Genomic DNA, 16,800 nt, shown 5'->3' with positions numbered 1-16,800 from the left:
TCTAAAAATGACATCTCAGAGGCCATGTAGTCTTATCCCCATTTTCTACCAAAAAAGAAAGTGAGGTGCAGAGGTATAAAGTAACTTACCCAAAGTCACACAGCAAGCATCAGAATCAGGATTTGAATCCAGATCCTACTATTCTAAAGAGTAATATTTCTTCAATATCATGCTGTTTCCCTAATAGCCTAACTTGTCCTAAAATGCCATAATTACCTTGGGGAAGAGAGAAATGACAAAAATCTCCATCACTGAAGGTCATTGAGTGCAAGTAGAATAACAACTAATGGGGGATGTTACAGATAGGAATCATGAGTTTGGTAGAGGTTAGGCTAGATGATGCTACTACTCTGATTCTAAGATTCTATTATTCTATGATATAATGATGATTTTTCCCCATTTGTCATATGCTTGTATTTATGGCATGTAGATATAGGCACAAATTCTACATTCATGTCATCGCCCCACATCATCATGCCTCTTGAAAATCTTGGGGCTGGTAGAAGGAAGGAAGATATGACAGAAGACAAGTAAAAATGGAAGGAAAAGAGGAAGAAAGAAGAAAAAAGTTGAGAACTAAAAGTAAAGCTTGGCAACTGGCCAAGGATAGCCTTCTCATGTGTAATATTCTCTTGGATTTTATTTAAAGCAATAAGATGAGAGGACAGTTCAGAGCACTGGATTAATTCCTTTCCCCACCCCCCTTCCTCTCCCTCCTCTCTTTCTCTCTCCCTTTTATTAAGAAAATAAAAGAGACTTTGAAATATTAAGAGATAGTGGGATTAGAACCTCTCCTGCTAGCCCCATCCTTTCCTCCCCTATTAATTTCCACTTGATTAGAATTCTTTTTGAAGTATTTAAATATGGACAATAGGAATAAGGGAGGGTGAGTTATTGAATATCAGTTAGACAGTATTAATCTAAGCATAGTTCCAGTTTTCTATGTAGATACTTTATACATGTGGAGAGTTTCTACTAGGAATAAAGTAGACCTATCCCCCTCCCCTACCTCAAGTAATTATGATTTTTAAAAACTATAATGAAATGCCTAAACTTTAAGAGTTGATTTATAAATCCTCAGTTATAAAATTTAAATTTTTTTTAAAAATAAGTTTTAGAACTGGAGAAAATTGAGGATTTTTCTTTTTTCAGAACATAAGACACTTTTAAATTGTTCTGCTACTAAGGCAGCAAGGACTTTAAACACACTTACATTCTGAGCATGCAATCTTTTGATAGAAGCTATATATTTCTGAGCAAGTTTTCTCATGTCTGTGATGCTACCAGGGGTGGGATGGTAGGGTGCTATTGGTACTTGGTTCTAAAAAAACAAGAATGAAAATATTTCAATTAGAAATTTAGTTACTGGTCCTGCTTTGTGTTGTGTGACTAAACCCACTCTGGGGAATTTTCCATTATAACAAAGGCTCACTTCCACTTAAGTCCTCCTCATAAAGAGGAAGTAAGCTTGGGTTCTTGAAGGTTTGAGTATGGGTCCAAGGACCAGCCTAGTTAAACTTCAGGCTCATTACCAAAAAGTTGGTAACTAGGTCTTTTTTCCCACTTCAGCCACACCAGCTCACAAAGACCATTTATTGAAGTGTGGAGGATGTTAGGCAGTCTATCAGTGAGTATTTATTCAGCACCTAATATGTGCCTAGCACTGTACTAAGTCTTGTTAGCATCACAGATTTAGAGCTAAAAGAGATTTTAGGGGCCATCAAGTCCAATAACCTCATTTTTACAAATGAGCAAACTGAGGCCCAAAGAGGTGAAATAATTTAACCAAAGTCTTTTTTTTTTTTTTTGGCTAGGCAACGGGATTAAGTGACTTGCCCAGGGTCATAATCAAAGTCTCATAGGTGGTAAATGACAGAGCTGAAATTTTAACCAAGACTCTTAAAGGGCAGCTAGGTGGCACAGTGAATACAGTGCTGGGCCTTAAGTCAGGAAGACTGATCTTCCTGAGTTCAAATCTGGCCTCAGCCACTTACTAGCAGTATGATACTGGGCAAGTTACTTAACCCTTTTGCCTCAGTTCCTCATCTGCAAAATGAGATGGAGAAAGAAATGCAAACCACTCTAGTATCTTTGCCAAGAAAACCACATAGACAATACTAAAATGATAAAAGATATGACACTGGAGGATGAGCCCCTCAGAAAGTGCTCAATATGCTACTGGGGGAGAGCAAAGGACAGGTGCAAGTAACTGCAGTACTAATAAAGTGGCTGGGCCAAAGCTAAGAGGAAACTCAGCCATAAGTGTGGCCGGTGATGAAAGGAAAGTCCAATGCTATAAAGATCAATATTGCACAGGAACCTGGAATGTAAGATCTATGAAACAAGGTAAGTTGGATGTGGTCAAACAGGAGATGGAAACATTAAACATAAACATATTGAATGTCAGTGAACTTAAATGGACAGGAATGGGTGATTTTAAATCAGATGATCACTATATATATTACTGTAGGCAAAAATCTCTTAGAAGATATGGAATAGCCTGCATAGTTGATTAAAAAAAAGTGAGAAAAGCAGTACTGGAGTATGAACTTAAAAATAACTGAATGATATCTTTTCAAATATAAGGCAAACCCTTCAATATCACAGTAATATAAGTCTATGCTCCAACCACTGATGTGGAAGAGTCCAAAGTTGATCAGTTCTATGAATATCTACAACATCTTCCAGAAATAACATTAAAAAAGACATCATATTCGTCATAGAGGATTGGAATGCTAAAGTAGGTAATCAAAAGATAATTGGAGTAACAGGCAAGTTTGGTCTTGGAGTACAAAATGAACCAGGGCAGAGGCTAATAGAATTATGTCAAGATAACTTGCTGGCCATAGAACTCTTTTTAAACAATCCAAAAGACAACTCTAGACATCACCAGATGGTGAATATAGAAATCAGATTAATTATATACTTTGCAGCCAAAAGGGGAGAAATTCTATACAGACAGTTTAAACAAGACCTGGAACTAACTGTGGATCAGATAATGAACCTCTTATTGCAAAATTCAGACTTAAATTGAAGAAAGTAGGGCAAACCATCAGACCATCTAAGTATAACCTAAATAACATTCCTTATGATTATGAAGTGGAGGTGATGAAAAGATTTAAAGGATTAGATCTTGTAGATTGAGTGCTTGAAGAATGATGGACAGAGGTTCACAACATTGTACAGGAGACAGCAACAAAAACATTCTAAAGAAAAAGAAAAACAAAAAAAAAAAGCAAAATGACTGATGAGGCTTTACAAATAGCTGGTGAAAGAAGGAAAGTGAAAGAGAAAGAGAAAAGAGAAAGATACATCCAACTGAATGTAGAATTCCAGAAAATAGCAAGGAGAGATAAGGTTTTCTTAAATGAGCAATGCAAAGAATAGAAGAAATAAATAGAATGGGAAAGACAAGAGATCTCCTCAAGAAAATTAGAGATGTTAAGGGAAAGTTTCATGTAAAAATGAACATGATAAAAGACAAATAGGGATTTAACAGAAGCAGAAGAGATTAAGGAGAGGTAGCAAGAATACACAAAAGAGCTGTGCAAGAAAGATAACCACACTGGTGTGGTTACTGATCTTGAGTCAGAACTTTTGTGCTGTAGGAAGCATTGCTAATAATAAGGTTTATGCAGGTGATAAAATTCCAGCTGAGCTATTTAAAAGATGATACTGTTAAAGTGCTGCACTCAATATGCCAGCAAATCTGGAAAACACAACAGTGACCACTGGGTTGGAAAAGATCAATTTAATCCCAATCCTGGAGAAGGGCAATGCCAAGGAATGTTCAGATTGACAAACAATCGCACTTATTTCACATGCCAGAAGGTTATGCTTAAAATTCTCCAAGTTAGGCTTCAGCAATCTGTTAACCAAGGATTACCTGAAAAGCAGGTTGGTTTTTGAAGAGGCAAAGGAACTAGAGACCAAATTGCTGGATTATGGAGAAAGCAGGGGAGTTCCAGAAAAATATTTCCTTCTGCTTCATTGGCTACACTAAAGCCTTTGACAGTGTGGATCACAACAAAACATGGGAATGATGGGAATACCTGATTATCATATTTGTCTCCTGAGGAACCTGTTTGCAAGCCAAGAGGCAGCAGTTAGGACTGAACATGGAACAACTGATTGGTTTAAGATTGGAAAAGGAGTATGATAAGACTGTCTATTGTCACCTTATTTATTTAACTTATGTGAAGAGTACACCATGCAAAATGCCAGACTGGATGAATCAAAAGCTGAATTAAGGTTGTTGGGAGAAATATCAACAATCTCAGATATGCAGATGATACCACTCTGATGGCAGAAAGTGAAGAGGAATTAAGAAGCCTCTTAATGAGAGTGAAAGAGGAGAGTGTAAAAGCTGACTTGAAGCTTAGCATAAAAAAATAAGATATTGGCAACTGGTCTCATCACTTCCTGGCAAAAAGAGGGAGAAGAAATGAAAGAAATGTCAGATTTTATATTCTTGGGCTCAAAGATCACTGCAGGTGATGAAGCCATGAAATTAAAAGATGCTTGCTCCAGAAAATCTGGACAGCATACTAAAAACAGAGACATCACCTTGTCAACAAAGGTTTGTATAGCCAAAGCTATGGTTTTTCCAGTAGCGATGTATGGGTGTGAGAGTTGGACTATATGGAAAATTGAACAATGCAGAATCCATACTTTTGAACTGTGGGGTTGGAGGAGACTTTTGAGAGTCTCTTGGGCAGCAAGGAAGTCAAATCACTCAATGCTTAAAGAAATTAATTTGGGCTATTCACTGGAAGGTCAAATGCTGAAACTGAAGTTTAAATTCTTTGGACACATAATGAGAAGACAGATCTCATTGGAAAATACCCTGATGTTGGGAAAGATTGAAGGCAAAAGAAAAGGGGATGGCAGAGGGTGAGATAGATAGATAGCATTATGGAAACAATGAGCATGAACTTGGATAGATTTCATGAGATAGTGGAGGATAGAAGAGCCTGTAGTGCTATGATCCAAGGGGTCATGAAGAGCCAGACATGACTGACTGAACAACAACTCTGACTACAAACTCACTGTTTTTCCCACCATACCACATTGCTTCTTCATTGTGATTCATGGCAGGAAGTAATACCCTTGTGGATTAATACATGAATCCTTGAAGTATTGATGGAATGACTCATTCTGAAAATCCATTATAAAAAGTAGGTGTAATGGAAGACTGGTCAATGAAAGGCCTACCCTCATGGATGTGCACAGGGTGCTTAGCCAAATGCAACACCCACAACTGAATTTTGAATCATGTGCTGGAATACTGTGTTTCTGGTCTGTTGACTGTATGATAAGAAAAGGTTTTTTGATTGGCTTCTAACCCCAAACTGAGCCCCAAATGGTCCCAACAATTCAACTGTTGACTCTTTTCCTGGCTGGCCACATTCAATTAAGGAGGCAATAACTGCCATAAGCCTCTAGGTGTGGAGAGCACTAGCAGCCTACTTTCCATACTGAGGTCAACTTGAAACTATGACACAGGCATAACTATAGATTCTGGATATTCTTTTCTGTCTTTGCTGGAGACTTCCATCTCCTAGGCTGGGACTTTGTGAGCTTTAATGAAAGGATGAGAGTGCATTATGGGTCCAGAAAGTGCAGTACACATGAGTCAGAGAGTAACTGAACCCTCAAAGACCTGTTTGACTCATCCAAGAAATGTATGAACACATAGAGAATGATTTAAGCAAGCAAGGGAGAAGGGATTGTGATATTTCTACACTCCTTCAAACCAGGTGCAAACGCCTTACACTATAGTCATTCATTTTGGGATAGATTGTGATGTCAGGGAAGAAGAGTGGTATAGGAAAAATCCTGCTCTTTGGAGACAGAAGACCTGAATTCAAATCCTGCCACATCCCTCTCTTATTTAATGACTCTTCTTTATGTATTTTTGTAGTACTGATTCACTGTCACCCTAAGTACTCACTCTCTAATTCCCATTGTGGTCAGTCCATTACTTAGAATTTATTAAGGACTTACTATGTTCCAGACATTGGACCAAGCAAGAAACATAGAAAGAAAGGCAAAAACAAAAACAAAGCAAACAAAATAAAACCAGTTCCTGCTCTCAAGGAGCTCACAATCTGGTGGGAAGACATCATGCAAATAAGACATATATAGTCTAGACTGAGGGTAGTCTCAGAAGGAAAGCACTAAGAGTAAGGAGGACTGGAAAAGGCTTCTGCAGAATGTGAGATTTTAGACAAGACTTGAAGAAAACCAGGGAAGCTAAGAGATAGAGATGAGAAGAGAGTTCCATGCAGGAGAGATAGCCAACGAAAATGGAGTGAAGAGACAGGAGTGTCCTGTGAGAGGAATAGCAAGGAGGCCTATTAGAAGGGAGTACATGGAGGGGAGTAAGGTGTAAGTAGATTGTAAAGGTAGGAAGGGATCAAGTTATAAAGGGCCTTAAAAACCAAAAAAGATTTTTAAAAATTTGATCCTATAGGTAACAGAAAACCACTAGAGTTGATTGAATAGGGATGGGGGTTAATACTGTCAGACCTGTGTTTAGGAAGGTCACTTTGACAGCTCTATGGAGGATGGATTGGAGTGAGGAAACACTTGAAGCCAGGAGACCAACCAGTAGGGCATTTTAATAGTCCATGTGTGAGGTGATGAAGGCTTACACCAGGGTGGTGGCATTGTCTGAAGAGAGAAGGGGGCATATAAGAAAAGTATTACAAACGTAAAATCAGCAGGTCTTGGCAACAGATTGGATATGGAGGGTGAGAGACTAAAGATTTGAGCTGATAGGCTGGTAATCTAGGTCACTGAGAAGATGGTAGTCCCAGAGGTATACTGGCAAATGTTTAATGATAGGGCTTTTTTTTTTAAATTTATGTATGACACACTTTTAGATCCCATCTACATTATTAATATTTTCTTCATTATTTTCCTAAGACTATACAGTCAACAAAAAAAAAACAAAAACAAAAAACAAAATCAAGCCCTGATTTGTAGCCTTTACTGATTTCCAAGATGTAAATGCTCACACTGTAAATTTAACAGTAGGCTCTGTTGGGCTTAACAAATCCCTGGGTGGCACTCTTAACCTAAATAGGGGAGTTAAGAAGAGGGTAGGGTTTGGGGGAAATATTAATTCATTTTTGGACATCTTCAATTTAAGAGGTCTGTGGGATATCTAGTTCAATAGGTGATAAAGATGTGAGACTGTAAGTTAGGAGACATTTTAGGGCTAGTTAAGTAGGTATGAGAGTTATCTGCATAGAGGTAGTCATTAAAATCATGGAAACTGATGAGATCTCCAAGCAAAATAGAATAAAGGGAAAGGAAGAGAAAAAAAAAACAAAGGCAGAGCCCCAGGGGACCACCTTGGTTATTAAGAGTGACCTGGGGGGCACCTAGGTGGCACAGTGGATACAGCACCAGCCCTGAAGTCAGGAGGGCCTGAATTCAAGTCTGGTCTCAGACCAAACACTTCGTACTTACTAGCTGTGTGACCCTGGACAAGTCACTTAACCCCAATTGCCTTAAAAAGAAAAAGAAAAAAAAGAGTGACCTGGATGAAGATTCAGCCAAGGAGACATAGAAGGAAGCCTCAGATAGGGAGGAGGAGAGCCAGGAGGAAGCAGTGTCATGAAAGCCTAGAGAGAAGAGAATATCAAGAAGGTAATGACAGTAGTTGCTCATTCAATAACCAAGTCACACTGTCACAAATATACCCACATTCTATGTCACTTTCATTCAATGAAGCATAATTCTTTGCTGCATCAGATAAACTCTTTTTTTCTCATGCCTAACTATTCTTAGTTACAAATAGCAACAAAATTTCTTAATGCCCATCTATACCTCTAGGGGGATAATTAACTATTATAGACAGCTACACTAATGCTGTATCATCTCCACATAGTGCTTGCTCTCCCAAAAAATTCTCAGACTTCACATTATGGCAAGGTGAATGATGATAAAAGTATAGGGAAGGGAGTTTCTCTCCAATTCAGATTAATATAATCAAAGAAGGCCCAGAATATAATCATGAGGTATGAAGTAGGTTTAAAGGAATTTTCCTACAACTCAATGACAATGTAAAAATAAATCCTGTCAACTAGAGAGGATTATGAGATCCTGGCCATTAGATGAAAGAAATTGACACCACACAGGAACATTTTATAATTGGTAAAGAGACTCAACCAAAACCACTGGAGGTATATATATATATATATATATGTGTGTGTGTGTGTGTGTGTGTGTGTGTGTGTGTATGTATATATATGTGTGTACACATATATATACATACACACACACACATACATGAAAGAAGAAATTCATTTAACAGAGGGAAACCCAAGACCCAAGCTTGGGGACAATTTATAGAAGCAGACTCCTTTACCTGGACAAGAGGACAACACGTAGAGGGGAAGGGGCTTTCTCTCCTCTCTCTCCTTCTACTGGCCATGTTGTCTAAATGACTGGACTAGTTAAAGACAATACATCCATCTGGAAGCAGAGACAATCAAGGATAGACACTCAAAGGATAAAGCAGTTACCTTAAAGTTATCTCCCACCAGAGAAGAGAACTGAATACCATGGATCCAAGAAAGGTACAGATGCTAAGATTACAGCTGAATGGCTTGCCCAAAAGAGATGCTACATCCAAGGGTAGTTGTACGACTATTCTGTGCCATGTAAAAGGATTTCCAAGATATAGTAAACCAGAAGGTACAAGCTACCCTTTCCATATGTGTTTTACTACATATGTATCTCACCACCATTGCACTCTAATTTTGAATCCACTCTCCCCATGAGCTGTGGGATTTGTGGGAAAATGTATTCCTGATTTGTTTGTTTGTTTGTCTGTTTTATGGGGAGTGAAATTTTGAACCAACCTTTCCTTCACTGGTGTCTTAGGAATAACTAGAGCCCTGTCATACTCATTCCCTGCCACCCACGATATAGAATAAAGTTTTGTAGTGAGATCTAGTCTTATTTAGTCTATTTTGTGCATCTATGTTTAGGGTGATAGCGGAAGACTTGTAGAATTAGAATCCTCTTTTGGATATAAAAAAAAAAACTTCCAACTCAACAAGATACAATTAATATAATATAATAGAAAGTTCTAGATTAACACTGAATCTATTATTACCCATATGACCTTGGTCAAGTCATGTAACTCTGTGCCTCATTTATAAAATGAAAGAATTAAATTAGTTGGATTAGAAGGCTTCCAAAGTTTCTTCTAATTGTAAGTCTGTGATCCTCTGATTACATAATAGCCATAGAGGAAATTATTCAGACCAAGATAATTTTGGATAGTTGGCCTCCTGGGATACACAAGCAAATAAAGTTCAACATCATGACATGTGCCTTTTCTCCTATAGCATTTAGAGTCAGCATGACTTAATGTAGAATATGATCAAGTCAATTTTTATTTCTTGTGTGTTAGTGTTAGTGCCAGTTTATTTGGGTGTGGGGGGTCATAACAGCTTAGTGGGAAAAACACTGAATTTGGAGTCAAAAGATCTGTTTAATTAGCACCTCTTTCACAGTCATTTACTTTCTCTGGGGGTCACTTTCCTCACCTGTGAAGTACAGAGATTAGACTGGATGGTCTCTAAAGGCCCATCTGACTCTAAATCCTGAAAATTCTGTGTTTATGCTCTTTTCAAGCAAGGTAGTTCCTTATATTTCTGTATTCTAAGCTCAGATCACTATTCCTTGAGAACACAGCCCCTTAGTAATACTTGATGATTTTAGTGATTCATTGAAGCACAGGTTCAAACAATGTGGTACAAATGACTGGGAAACAATAGCAAATAGATTTATTTACCATACAGATAGAAGAAATTATATAGATTTTTTTAAATCAGGTTCAGAAGATTGACTAGATGTGTCTATATTACATCCTCAAGAGGGTGTATAGAGTGTACAGGGAGGACTAATATCTCTGTGAGGACTTTCCAAGCTCTTTTCAGGGCTGCTCATCCACCTTTGGTGTCCATCTTCACCCAAATCTCAGCTGTGGCTCCAAGAAGCTAGACCATGAGTAGCAGCCAAACCCTGCCAAATAGTTTCAGTAGATGGGCTAAACTAGATTGAGGGTAACCAACATACCTTAAACCTATCAGTGAGTTAAGGGGATGTCTACCTCAAACATGTGAAGCCTTACCACAACATAATGGTTTGATGAAAACAGTCTGTTCCAATGGTCATGAAGCTGAATCAGGTACAGTGAAGTACTTAGAGACTGGTCAGACGTTGAAGATGCCAAGGTCATCTACTGCATTCTGGGCCATCGCCAGTCATCTTGACTTTTGTCTTTCCACTGGACTGATGACTCTGGAAGAGAGAGTGAGGCTGATGACTTTGTGCAACTCTGCCTCATTTAATCCAATTCATGCACAAGTCATCATCCCATGATGTCAATGGTCCTCTTTGAAAATGAAGGACAAAGAAGATGGCAGAGTGAAAGCAGTGGCTTGCTTGAGCTCTCCCCCAAACTCTTCCAAATACCTATAAAAATGGCTCTCAACAAAGTCTAGAGCAGCAGAACCCACAAAAAGACAGTGAAACAAATTTCCAGCCCAGGACAACCTGGATGGGTGATTAGAAAGGTCTATCATGCCTGGCTGGGAGAGAAATGCAGTTTGATATGGGCAGGCAGGCAAAACAGGCCTCAGCGAACCTGGAGCAAGCCTCAGACGACTGAATCATGGGCAGCTGTGGCAGTTTCCAGACTTCTCAACCCACAAACACTAAAGATAACTTAGAAGGTCAGTAGGAAAAGTCTGTGATTGCAGTGAGAGAGAAGCTCGGTCGCAAGCACCATCCTGGACTGCAGCCCTGGGGTGGCGGTTGCTTCCAGAGCTTCCAAACCACAGACTGAGGGGAAATTGAGTGGCTGATCAGAGTGGGACTGCAGGGACTTTTTTGCTGGTGCTGAAAGCAGGATTCTCTTGTTTTGCCTGTGCTTGGATCTGGATCACAGTACTGGGTGGCAATGCTAGGATGAAGAGGAGTGCTGGACTGGTGGAGCTTGTAGTGACAGTGGAGAGGGAATCCTCCTCACAGTTCCAAGGCAGAAAAGAGTGCTTGTGGTCACTCATAGACCAGAGCAAAGGCCAGAAAAGGAGTAAACACCTAGCCCTTGATCATACCACCTTGGGAGAACTGAAAATTTACAGGTCCCTAGAAGTATCTCTGAAAACAGCTGCACAAAACCCCCAAAGCTTAGGACAATACATTCTCCACATTGGAAGCAGACCCCTACCCAACAAAGAGTTTAAAACTCAAGTAATTGGCTGGGATCATGAGCAAACAAAGGTACAAAAAAAAAAAGTCAGGCCATAGAATCTTTCTTTGGTAACAAAGAAGATCAAAACATACAACCAGAAGAAGGCAACAAAGTCAAAGTCCCTACATCCAAAGCCTCCAAGAAAACTATGAACCAGTCCTAGGCCATGGAAGAGCTCAAAAAGGATTTTGAGATTCAAGTAAGACAAGTAGAGGAAAAACTAGGAAGAGAAATGAGAGTGATGCAAAAAAATAATGAAAACAAGTCAACAGCTTGCTAAAGGAGGCCCAAAAAAATACTGAAGAAAATAACATCTTGAAAAAATAGCCTAACCGAAATGGCAAAAGAGGTCCAAAAACCCAATGAGGAGAAGAATGCCTTAAAAAGCAGAATTGGCCAAATGGAAAAGGAAGTCCAAAAGCTCACTGAAGAAAATACTTCCTTAAAAATTAGAATGGAGCAGATGGAAGCTACTGACTTTATGAGAAATCAAGATATTGTAAAACAAAACCAAAAGAATGAAAAAATAGAAAACAATGTGAAATATCTCATTGGAAAAACAACTGACCTGGAAAACAGATCTAGGAGAGACAATTTAAAAATTATTGGACTATCTGAAAGCCATGATCAAAAAAAGAGCCTAGATATCATCTTTCAAGAAATTATCAAGGAAAATTGCCCTGATATTTTAGAACCAGAGGGTAAAATAGAAATGGAAAGAATCCACTGATCACCTCCTGAAAGAGATCCCCAAAGGAAAACTCCTGGAAATATTGTAGCCAAATTCCACAGTTCCCAGGGCAAGGAGAAAATATTGCAAGTAGCCAGAAAGAAACAATTCAAGTATTGTGGAAATACAATCAGGATAACACAGAATTTAGCAGCTTCTTCATTAAGGGACCACAGGCAAAGGAGATAGAATTATAGCCAAGAATCACCTACCCAGCAAAACTGACTATAATCCTTCAGGGGAAAAAAATGGACATTCAGTGAAATAGAGGACTTTCAAGCATTCTTGATGAAAAGACCAGAGCTGAACAGAAAATTTGACTTTCAAATACAAGACTCAAGAGAAACATGAAGAGATAAACAAGAAAGAGAAATCATAATGGACTTATTAATGTTGAGCTGTTTACATTCCTGCATGGAAAGATAATATTTGTAACTCATGAGACCTTTGTTAGTATTAGGGTAGTTGGAGGGAAAAATTATATATATATGTGTATATATATATATGTATGTATATGTATATACATATACATATACATTGATATATATATGATAGAGAGCACAGGAAGAGTTGAAGACAAATGAGTGATATCTAGAGAATAAAATTAAAGGGTGAGAGGATTATACTGGGAAGAGAAAGGGAGAGGTAGAATGGGGTAAATCATCTCACATAAAACTGACAAAAGGTTTTTCCAGTGGGGGTGAAGGGGGGAGAAGGTAAGAGGGGATTAGTGAATCTTATTCCCATCAGTTTTGGCTTAAGGAAGGAATAAAAAACACACTCAAATGAATATGGAAATCTCTTACCCTATAGGAAAATAGGAGGGAAGGGGACAAGAGAGCAGGGGGATGATAGAGGGAAGGGAAGATTGGGGGGAGGGGGTAATCAGAAGCAAACACTTCTAAGGAGGGACAGAGTCAAAAGAGAGAATAGAATAAATAGGGGGCAGGATAGAATGAAAGGAAATATAGTTAGTTTTCCACAGCATGACTACACATGTATAACCTGTATCAAATTGCTTGCCTTTTCAATGAGGGTAGGTGGGGAGGGAGAAAGGGAGGAAATTTGGAACCCAAAGTTTTAAAAACAAATGTTAAAAAAAATTGTTTTCACATGCAACTGGGAAATAAGATATACAGGCAATGGGGTATAGAAATCTATCCTGCCCTACAGGAAAATTGAAGGGGACAGGGATAAGAGAAGGGGGGACAGAGATAGAAGGGGGCAGATTAGGGGAAGGGGTATTCAGAATGCATGCCATTTTGGGGTGAGGGAGTGATGAGATGGGGACAAAATTTGGAACCCAAAATATTATGGAAGTGAATGTTGAAAACTAAAAATAAATAAATAATTTTTTTTTAAAGAAAGAAAACGAAGGACAAACAACAATAACATCCTCGGAACAGTTACGAAGTGGTACAGGGAGAAAAAACAAATGGAATGAATGAAAATATTGAGAAGCAAGAAATCTGGATTCCAGTTCCAACTCAGACACAGATTTCCTGTGCTAAACTAGGCAAATTACTTCCCCTTTCTGGACCTCAGTTTCCCCCATCTCCAAAAGGAATGAATTAGATTAAAAGAGATTAATAGTCCTCTCTTGCTCTCACATTGAAACACTTCTATGACTAAGGTGCCTCAACCCTAGTCTTGACCGAACCTACTAAATTTACTTTTTCCTTTCCCCTACTTCCCTCCCCAATTCAAAACAGAACTATTAGCTCCATCACAACAGGTAAAAGTTTCTTTTCTAATTGCTTAAAATGTAGCCTATTTTCATCCAAATTCAACTGTTTTCTCTTTCAAAACAGTTTATGTATGCAAGTGAACCTTGAATTTTTGCTAAACTGATCAGATGCCCATCTAGTTAGGTTATTCAGTAAATGAAGTGATTGTTCCAAAGACAAGAACAAGAAATAAAAACCAAGAAAAAGATGATGACAAAATAATATAAATTGTTTTTGTTTAAATATTGTTTTAAAATGCATAAGATTCCAATATCACCAAAATACAGAGCAAGTAGAAAACATAATAGAAGGAAGAATGGAATGAGAAAGAGAAAGGATAAGAAAATGAGACAAGCTATTATTCTTCTGGATTCCAAACTACAAGACAGAAAAAGTGACTGAAAGAAGCAGAATGATTCTGAAACCTCCTGTGGCATAAAAATCTGTTGGTGAGGAGTATTACTAGCTTGGAGCTAGAAAAAAAATTATTTTTGAAGTGCATGTTTAGAGAGAGGTTTTTTTATGCAATGAAAATGGAAAGAAGGTGGGGAGGGGAGCCCTTCTTACATTAGCAGCTGCTCCTGTCTCCAGGCACTGTGCAATGATACCTCATCCCATCCATTCAGCAACCCATTATCGCTACCCTCCTTCCCATTATTTTCCTTCAACCTTATCAGACACAAGCATCGCCTCAGATGCTGTGACTGGAGTCTTGTAATTGTCCCTGGTTAGAGCTCAATAGCACCTTGAACCATCAGAGCAATCTCTGCTTTTAAGAAAAGGTCTCCACAAGGAGATGCCGATGAGAGAATTTGCCCATGGCTATGTGGGATCTTTAATAGCTAACTCTCCTCTTTCTAGCCCTCTGTCTAGTGCTTGCAGAGAGATGGGAAGTTTCTTTATTTATCACCAGTCTCTTCAGAGTGCCTGTTAGGCAATGCTCACATTATTTATTACAAGGTGTGCGGCACTGGTGGAAAAAAAAAATATATTATTTCTTCTAATGGGTCTATTGCAGACAGAAAGACTTGGGAGATCAAGGTGTGGAAGGAGGAAGAAGAAAAAATGAAGAAGGTATACCAAAGGGATGGAATTGTTGATGCTACTTGAAGGGAAAAATAGAACACTTTTCTTACTTGCCTATGTGAGGGTGTCCAGGGAAAAATGTTATTTGTAGCCTCAATACATATAACTACATAAAGAGTATGGAATCTATAAATAAAGTTCAAGAGTTTGGGAGGAAAAGTACAAAAGAAATGTTCTTGATTGATCTTCAAGTACAGATTTAACTTAAGTTTGATGACTATGTACTTATATAAAGCTTGGAAAAGATTTTTAATAATTAACATCTATACTAACCACCAGCGATAACAAACTTGTAATCAGTGGTAAATTTAATGAGTCATCAAATTTAGAGCAGAGCCAGTCCTGGAGAAGAGCAACTGGGGCTGTGTTCCAGGGGATTTCAGAAGACGATGATAGCACCCACCTTCTTGCTTTGGAGAAACAATTGAGCTTAGCACCTGGTTAGCCACAATTGGTAAAATAGGATGCTGACCCTAGGTGAGGTTTCTTTGGCTTATCTCCTGTGTCAGTCTTCCAAGTAGTGGTCTTCTGGTATGGTCACCTTTTATCCACCACTTCAAATGAATTGACCTGGGTTCCCAAATTGCTGTTATCACCTCTAACTTAGAGACATGGTCAGGAAGTACCAGCAAATGAAACTATCTAATAGATAGTTATGGAATAATAGAATAATGATGGAATGGATATTGGAATAATTAATAATTATAATCATAGCCAACATTTACATAACATATCCTATATGCCAGGTACTATGCTAAGCACTTTACAAATATATGATATTTTACAAATAAAAAGTAACGTGTTTCTCTATCTCAGTAGGAAACAGCTATCCTAAATCAATGGGTATCACTAGAAAAATATCTTTAAACTTGAAAAGTGTATTAGATATGACTGTAAATTAAGAAGACTATTTCCCCCACTTTGTCCTATAAGCTGAACACGATTCCAAACAAGAGACTTAAAAATATTTTGGTCAAGGGCAACACTGTGGAAGTAAATGTATAGCTTCTCATGGTGATTGCTTTGAAGGGCAGAACTCATTTGTTTATAAGATCTGCTGTATGGCTTTTACTACATAGAGCCCTACCCTTAGAGTCAGGATGATCTGGGTTCAGATCCTGCCTCAGATTGTTATTAGTAGTGTGACCCTGGGCAAGTCACTTAAACACTTTGATTTTCTTTTTCCTTACCCATAAAATGATGATTAAAAATATCATTTGCTTCACAGGGTTTTTATGAGTCAAATGAGAGTAATGTGTGTTCTAAAACCTTAAAATATTGCATACTTGTCAGCTATCATTGGCATGAGATAATAAATTTATTAAAGTGCTAGTATATTTTTGTTAAAAAAAAAGATAGTTTCATATTTTTTCTATTGAAATGAAGAAAAGTGATACTGTAATAATGACAGTTCATATAAACAGGAGTGGTTTGAGAGTAGTCTAGAAAAAAAAGAGAGAGATGGAGAATAACTAGGTAGTGCCCCTCTATCCCTGTCAAAGGGACCAGATTGCTATTTAGCAGACATGACTGTCTACTTACAAGAAAAGTGTACCCCATAGTGGAGAAGGAATAGCTCATCAGGTTCCAGTTTAACTTGGGCAGGCCAGGAAGGAAAATGTTTACAGAGGGAACGCTGAGATTCAGGATTGCTTCAAAGCTTGGTCTTGCTTGCACTAACTTCTGAACTGTTAAACCTGATCTCCTCATTTCTAATCCCTTGGGACTCTGAATTCTGTTTCTCTTTTTGGATTTATAGTGCTTTTTATTGTAAAAACTGACATTTACACAGTCCTTTAAAACTTACAAAGCACTTTCTTCAGAACCATCCTGTAAGGTACAAATGTTATTTCCCCCTATTTTACAAATGAGGAAATCATGAGATTAAATGAGAGAGGTAGTATGGTACAGTAGAAAAGCTAATACAAACATACCAGTTAGCAAACCTCAGATTGAAGCAGAGAATAAGTCTGAGT

This window comes from Vombatus ursinus, unplaced genomic scaffold (genome assembly GCF_900497805.2).
Source record: "Vombatus ursinus unplaced genomic scaffold, bare-nosed wombat genome assembly UNPS02014959.1, whole genome shotgun sequence".
NCBI classification, from domain to species: domain Eukaryota; kingdom Metazoa; phylum Chordata; class Mammalia; order Diprotodontia; family Vombatidae; genus Vombatus; species Vombatus ursinus.
Note: the sequence above shows the minus strand (reverse complement) of the source record.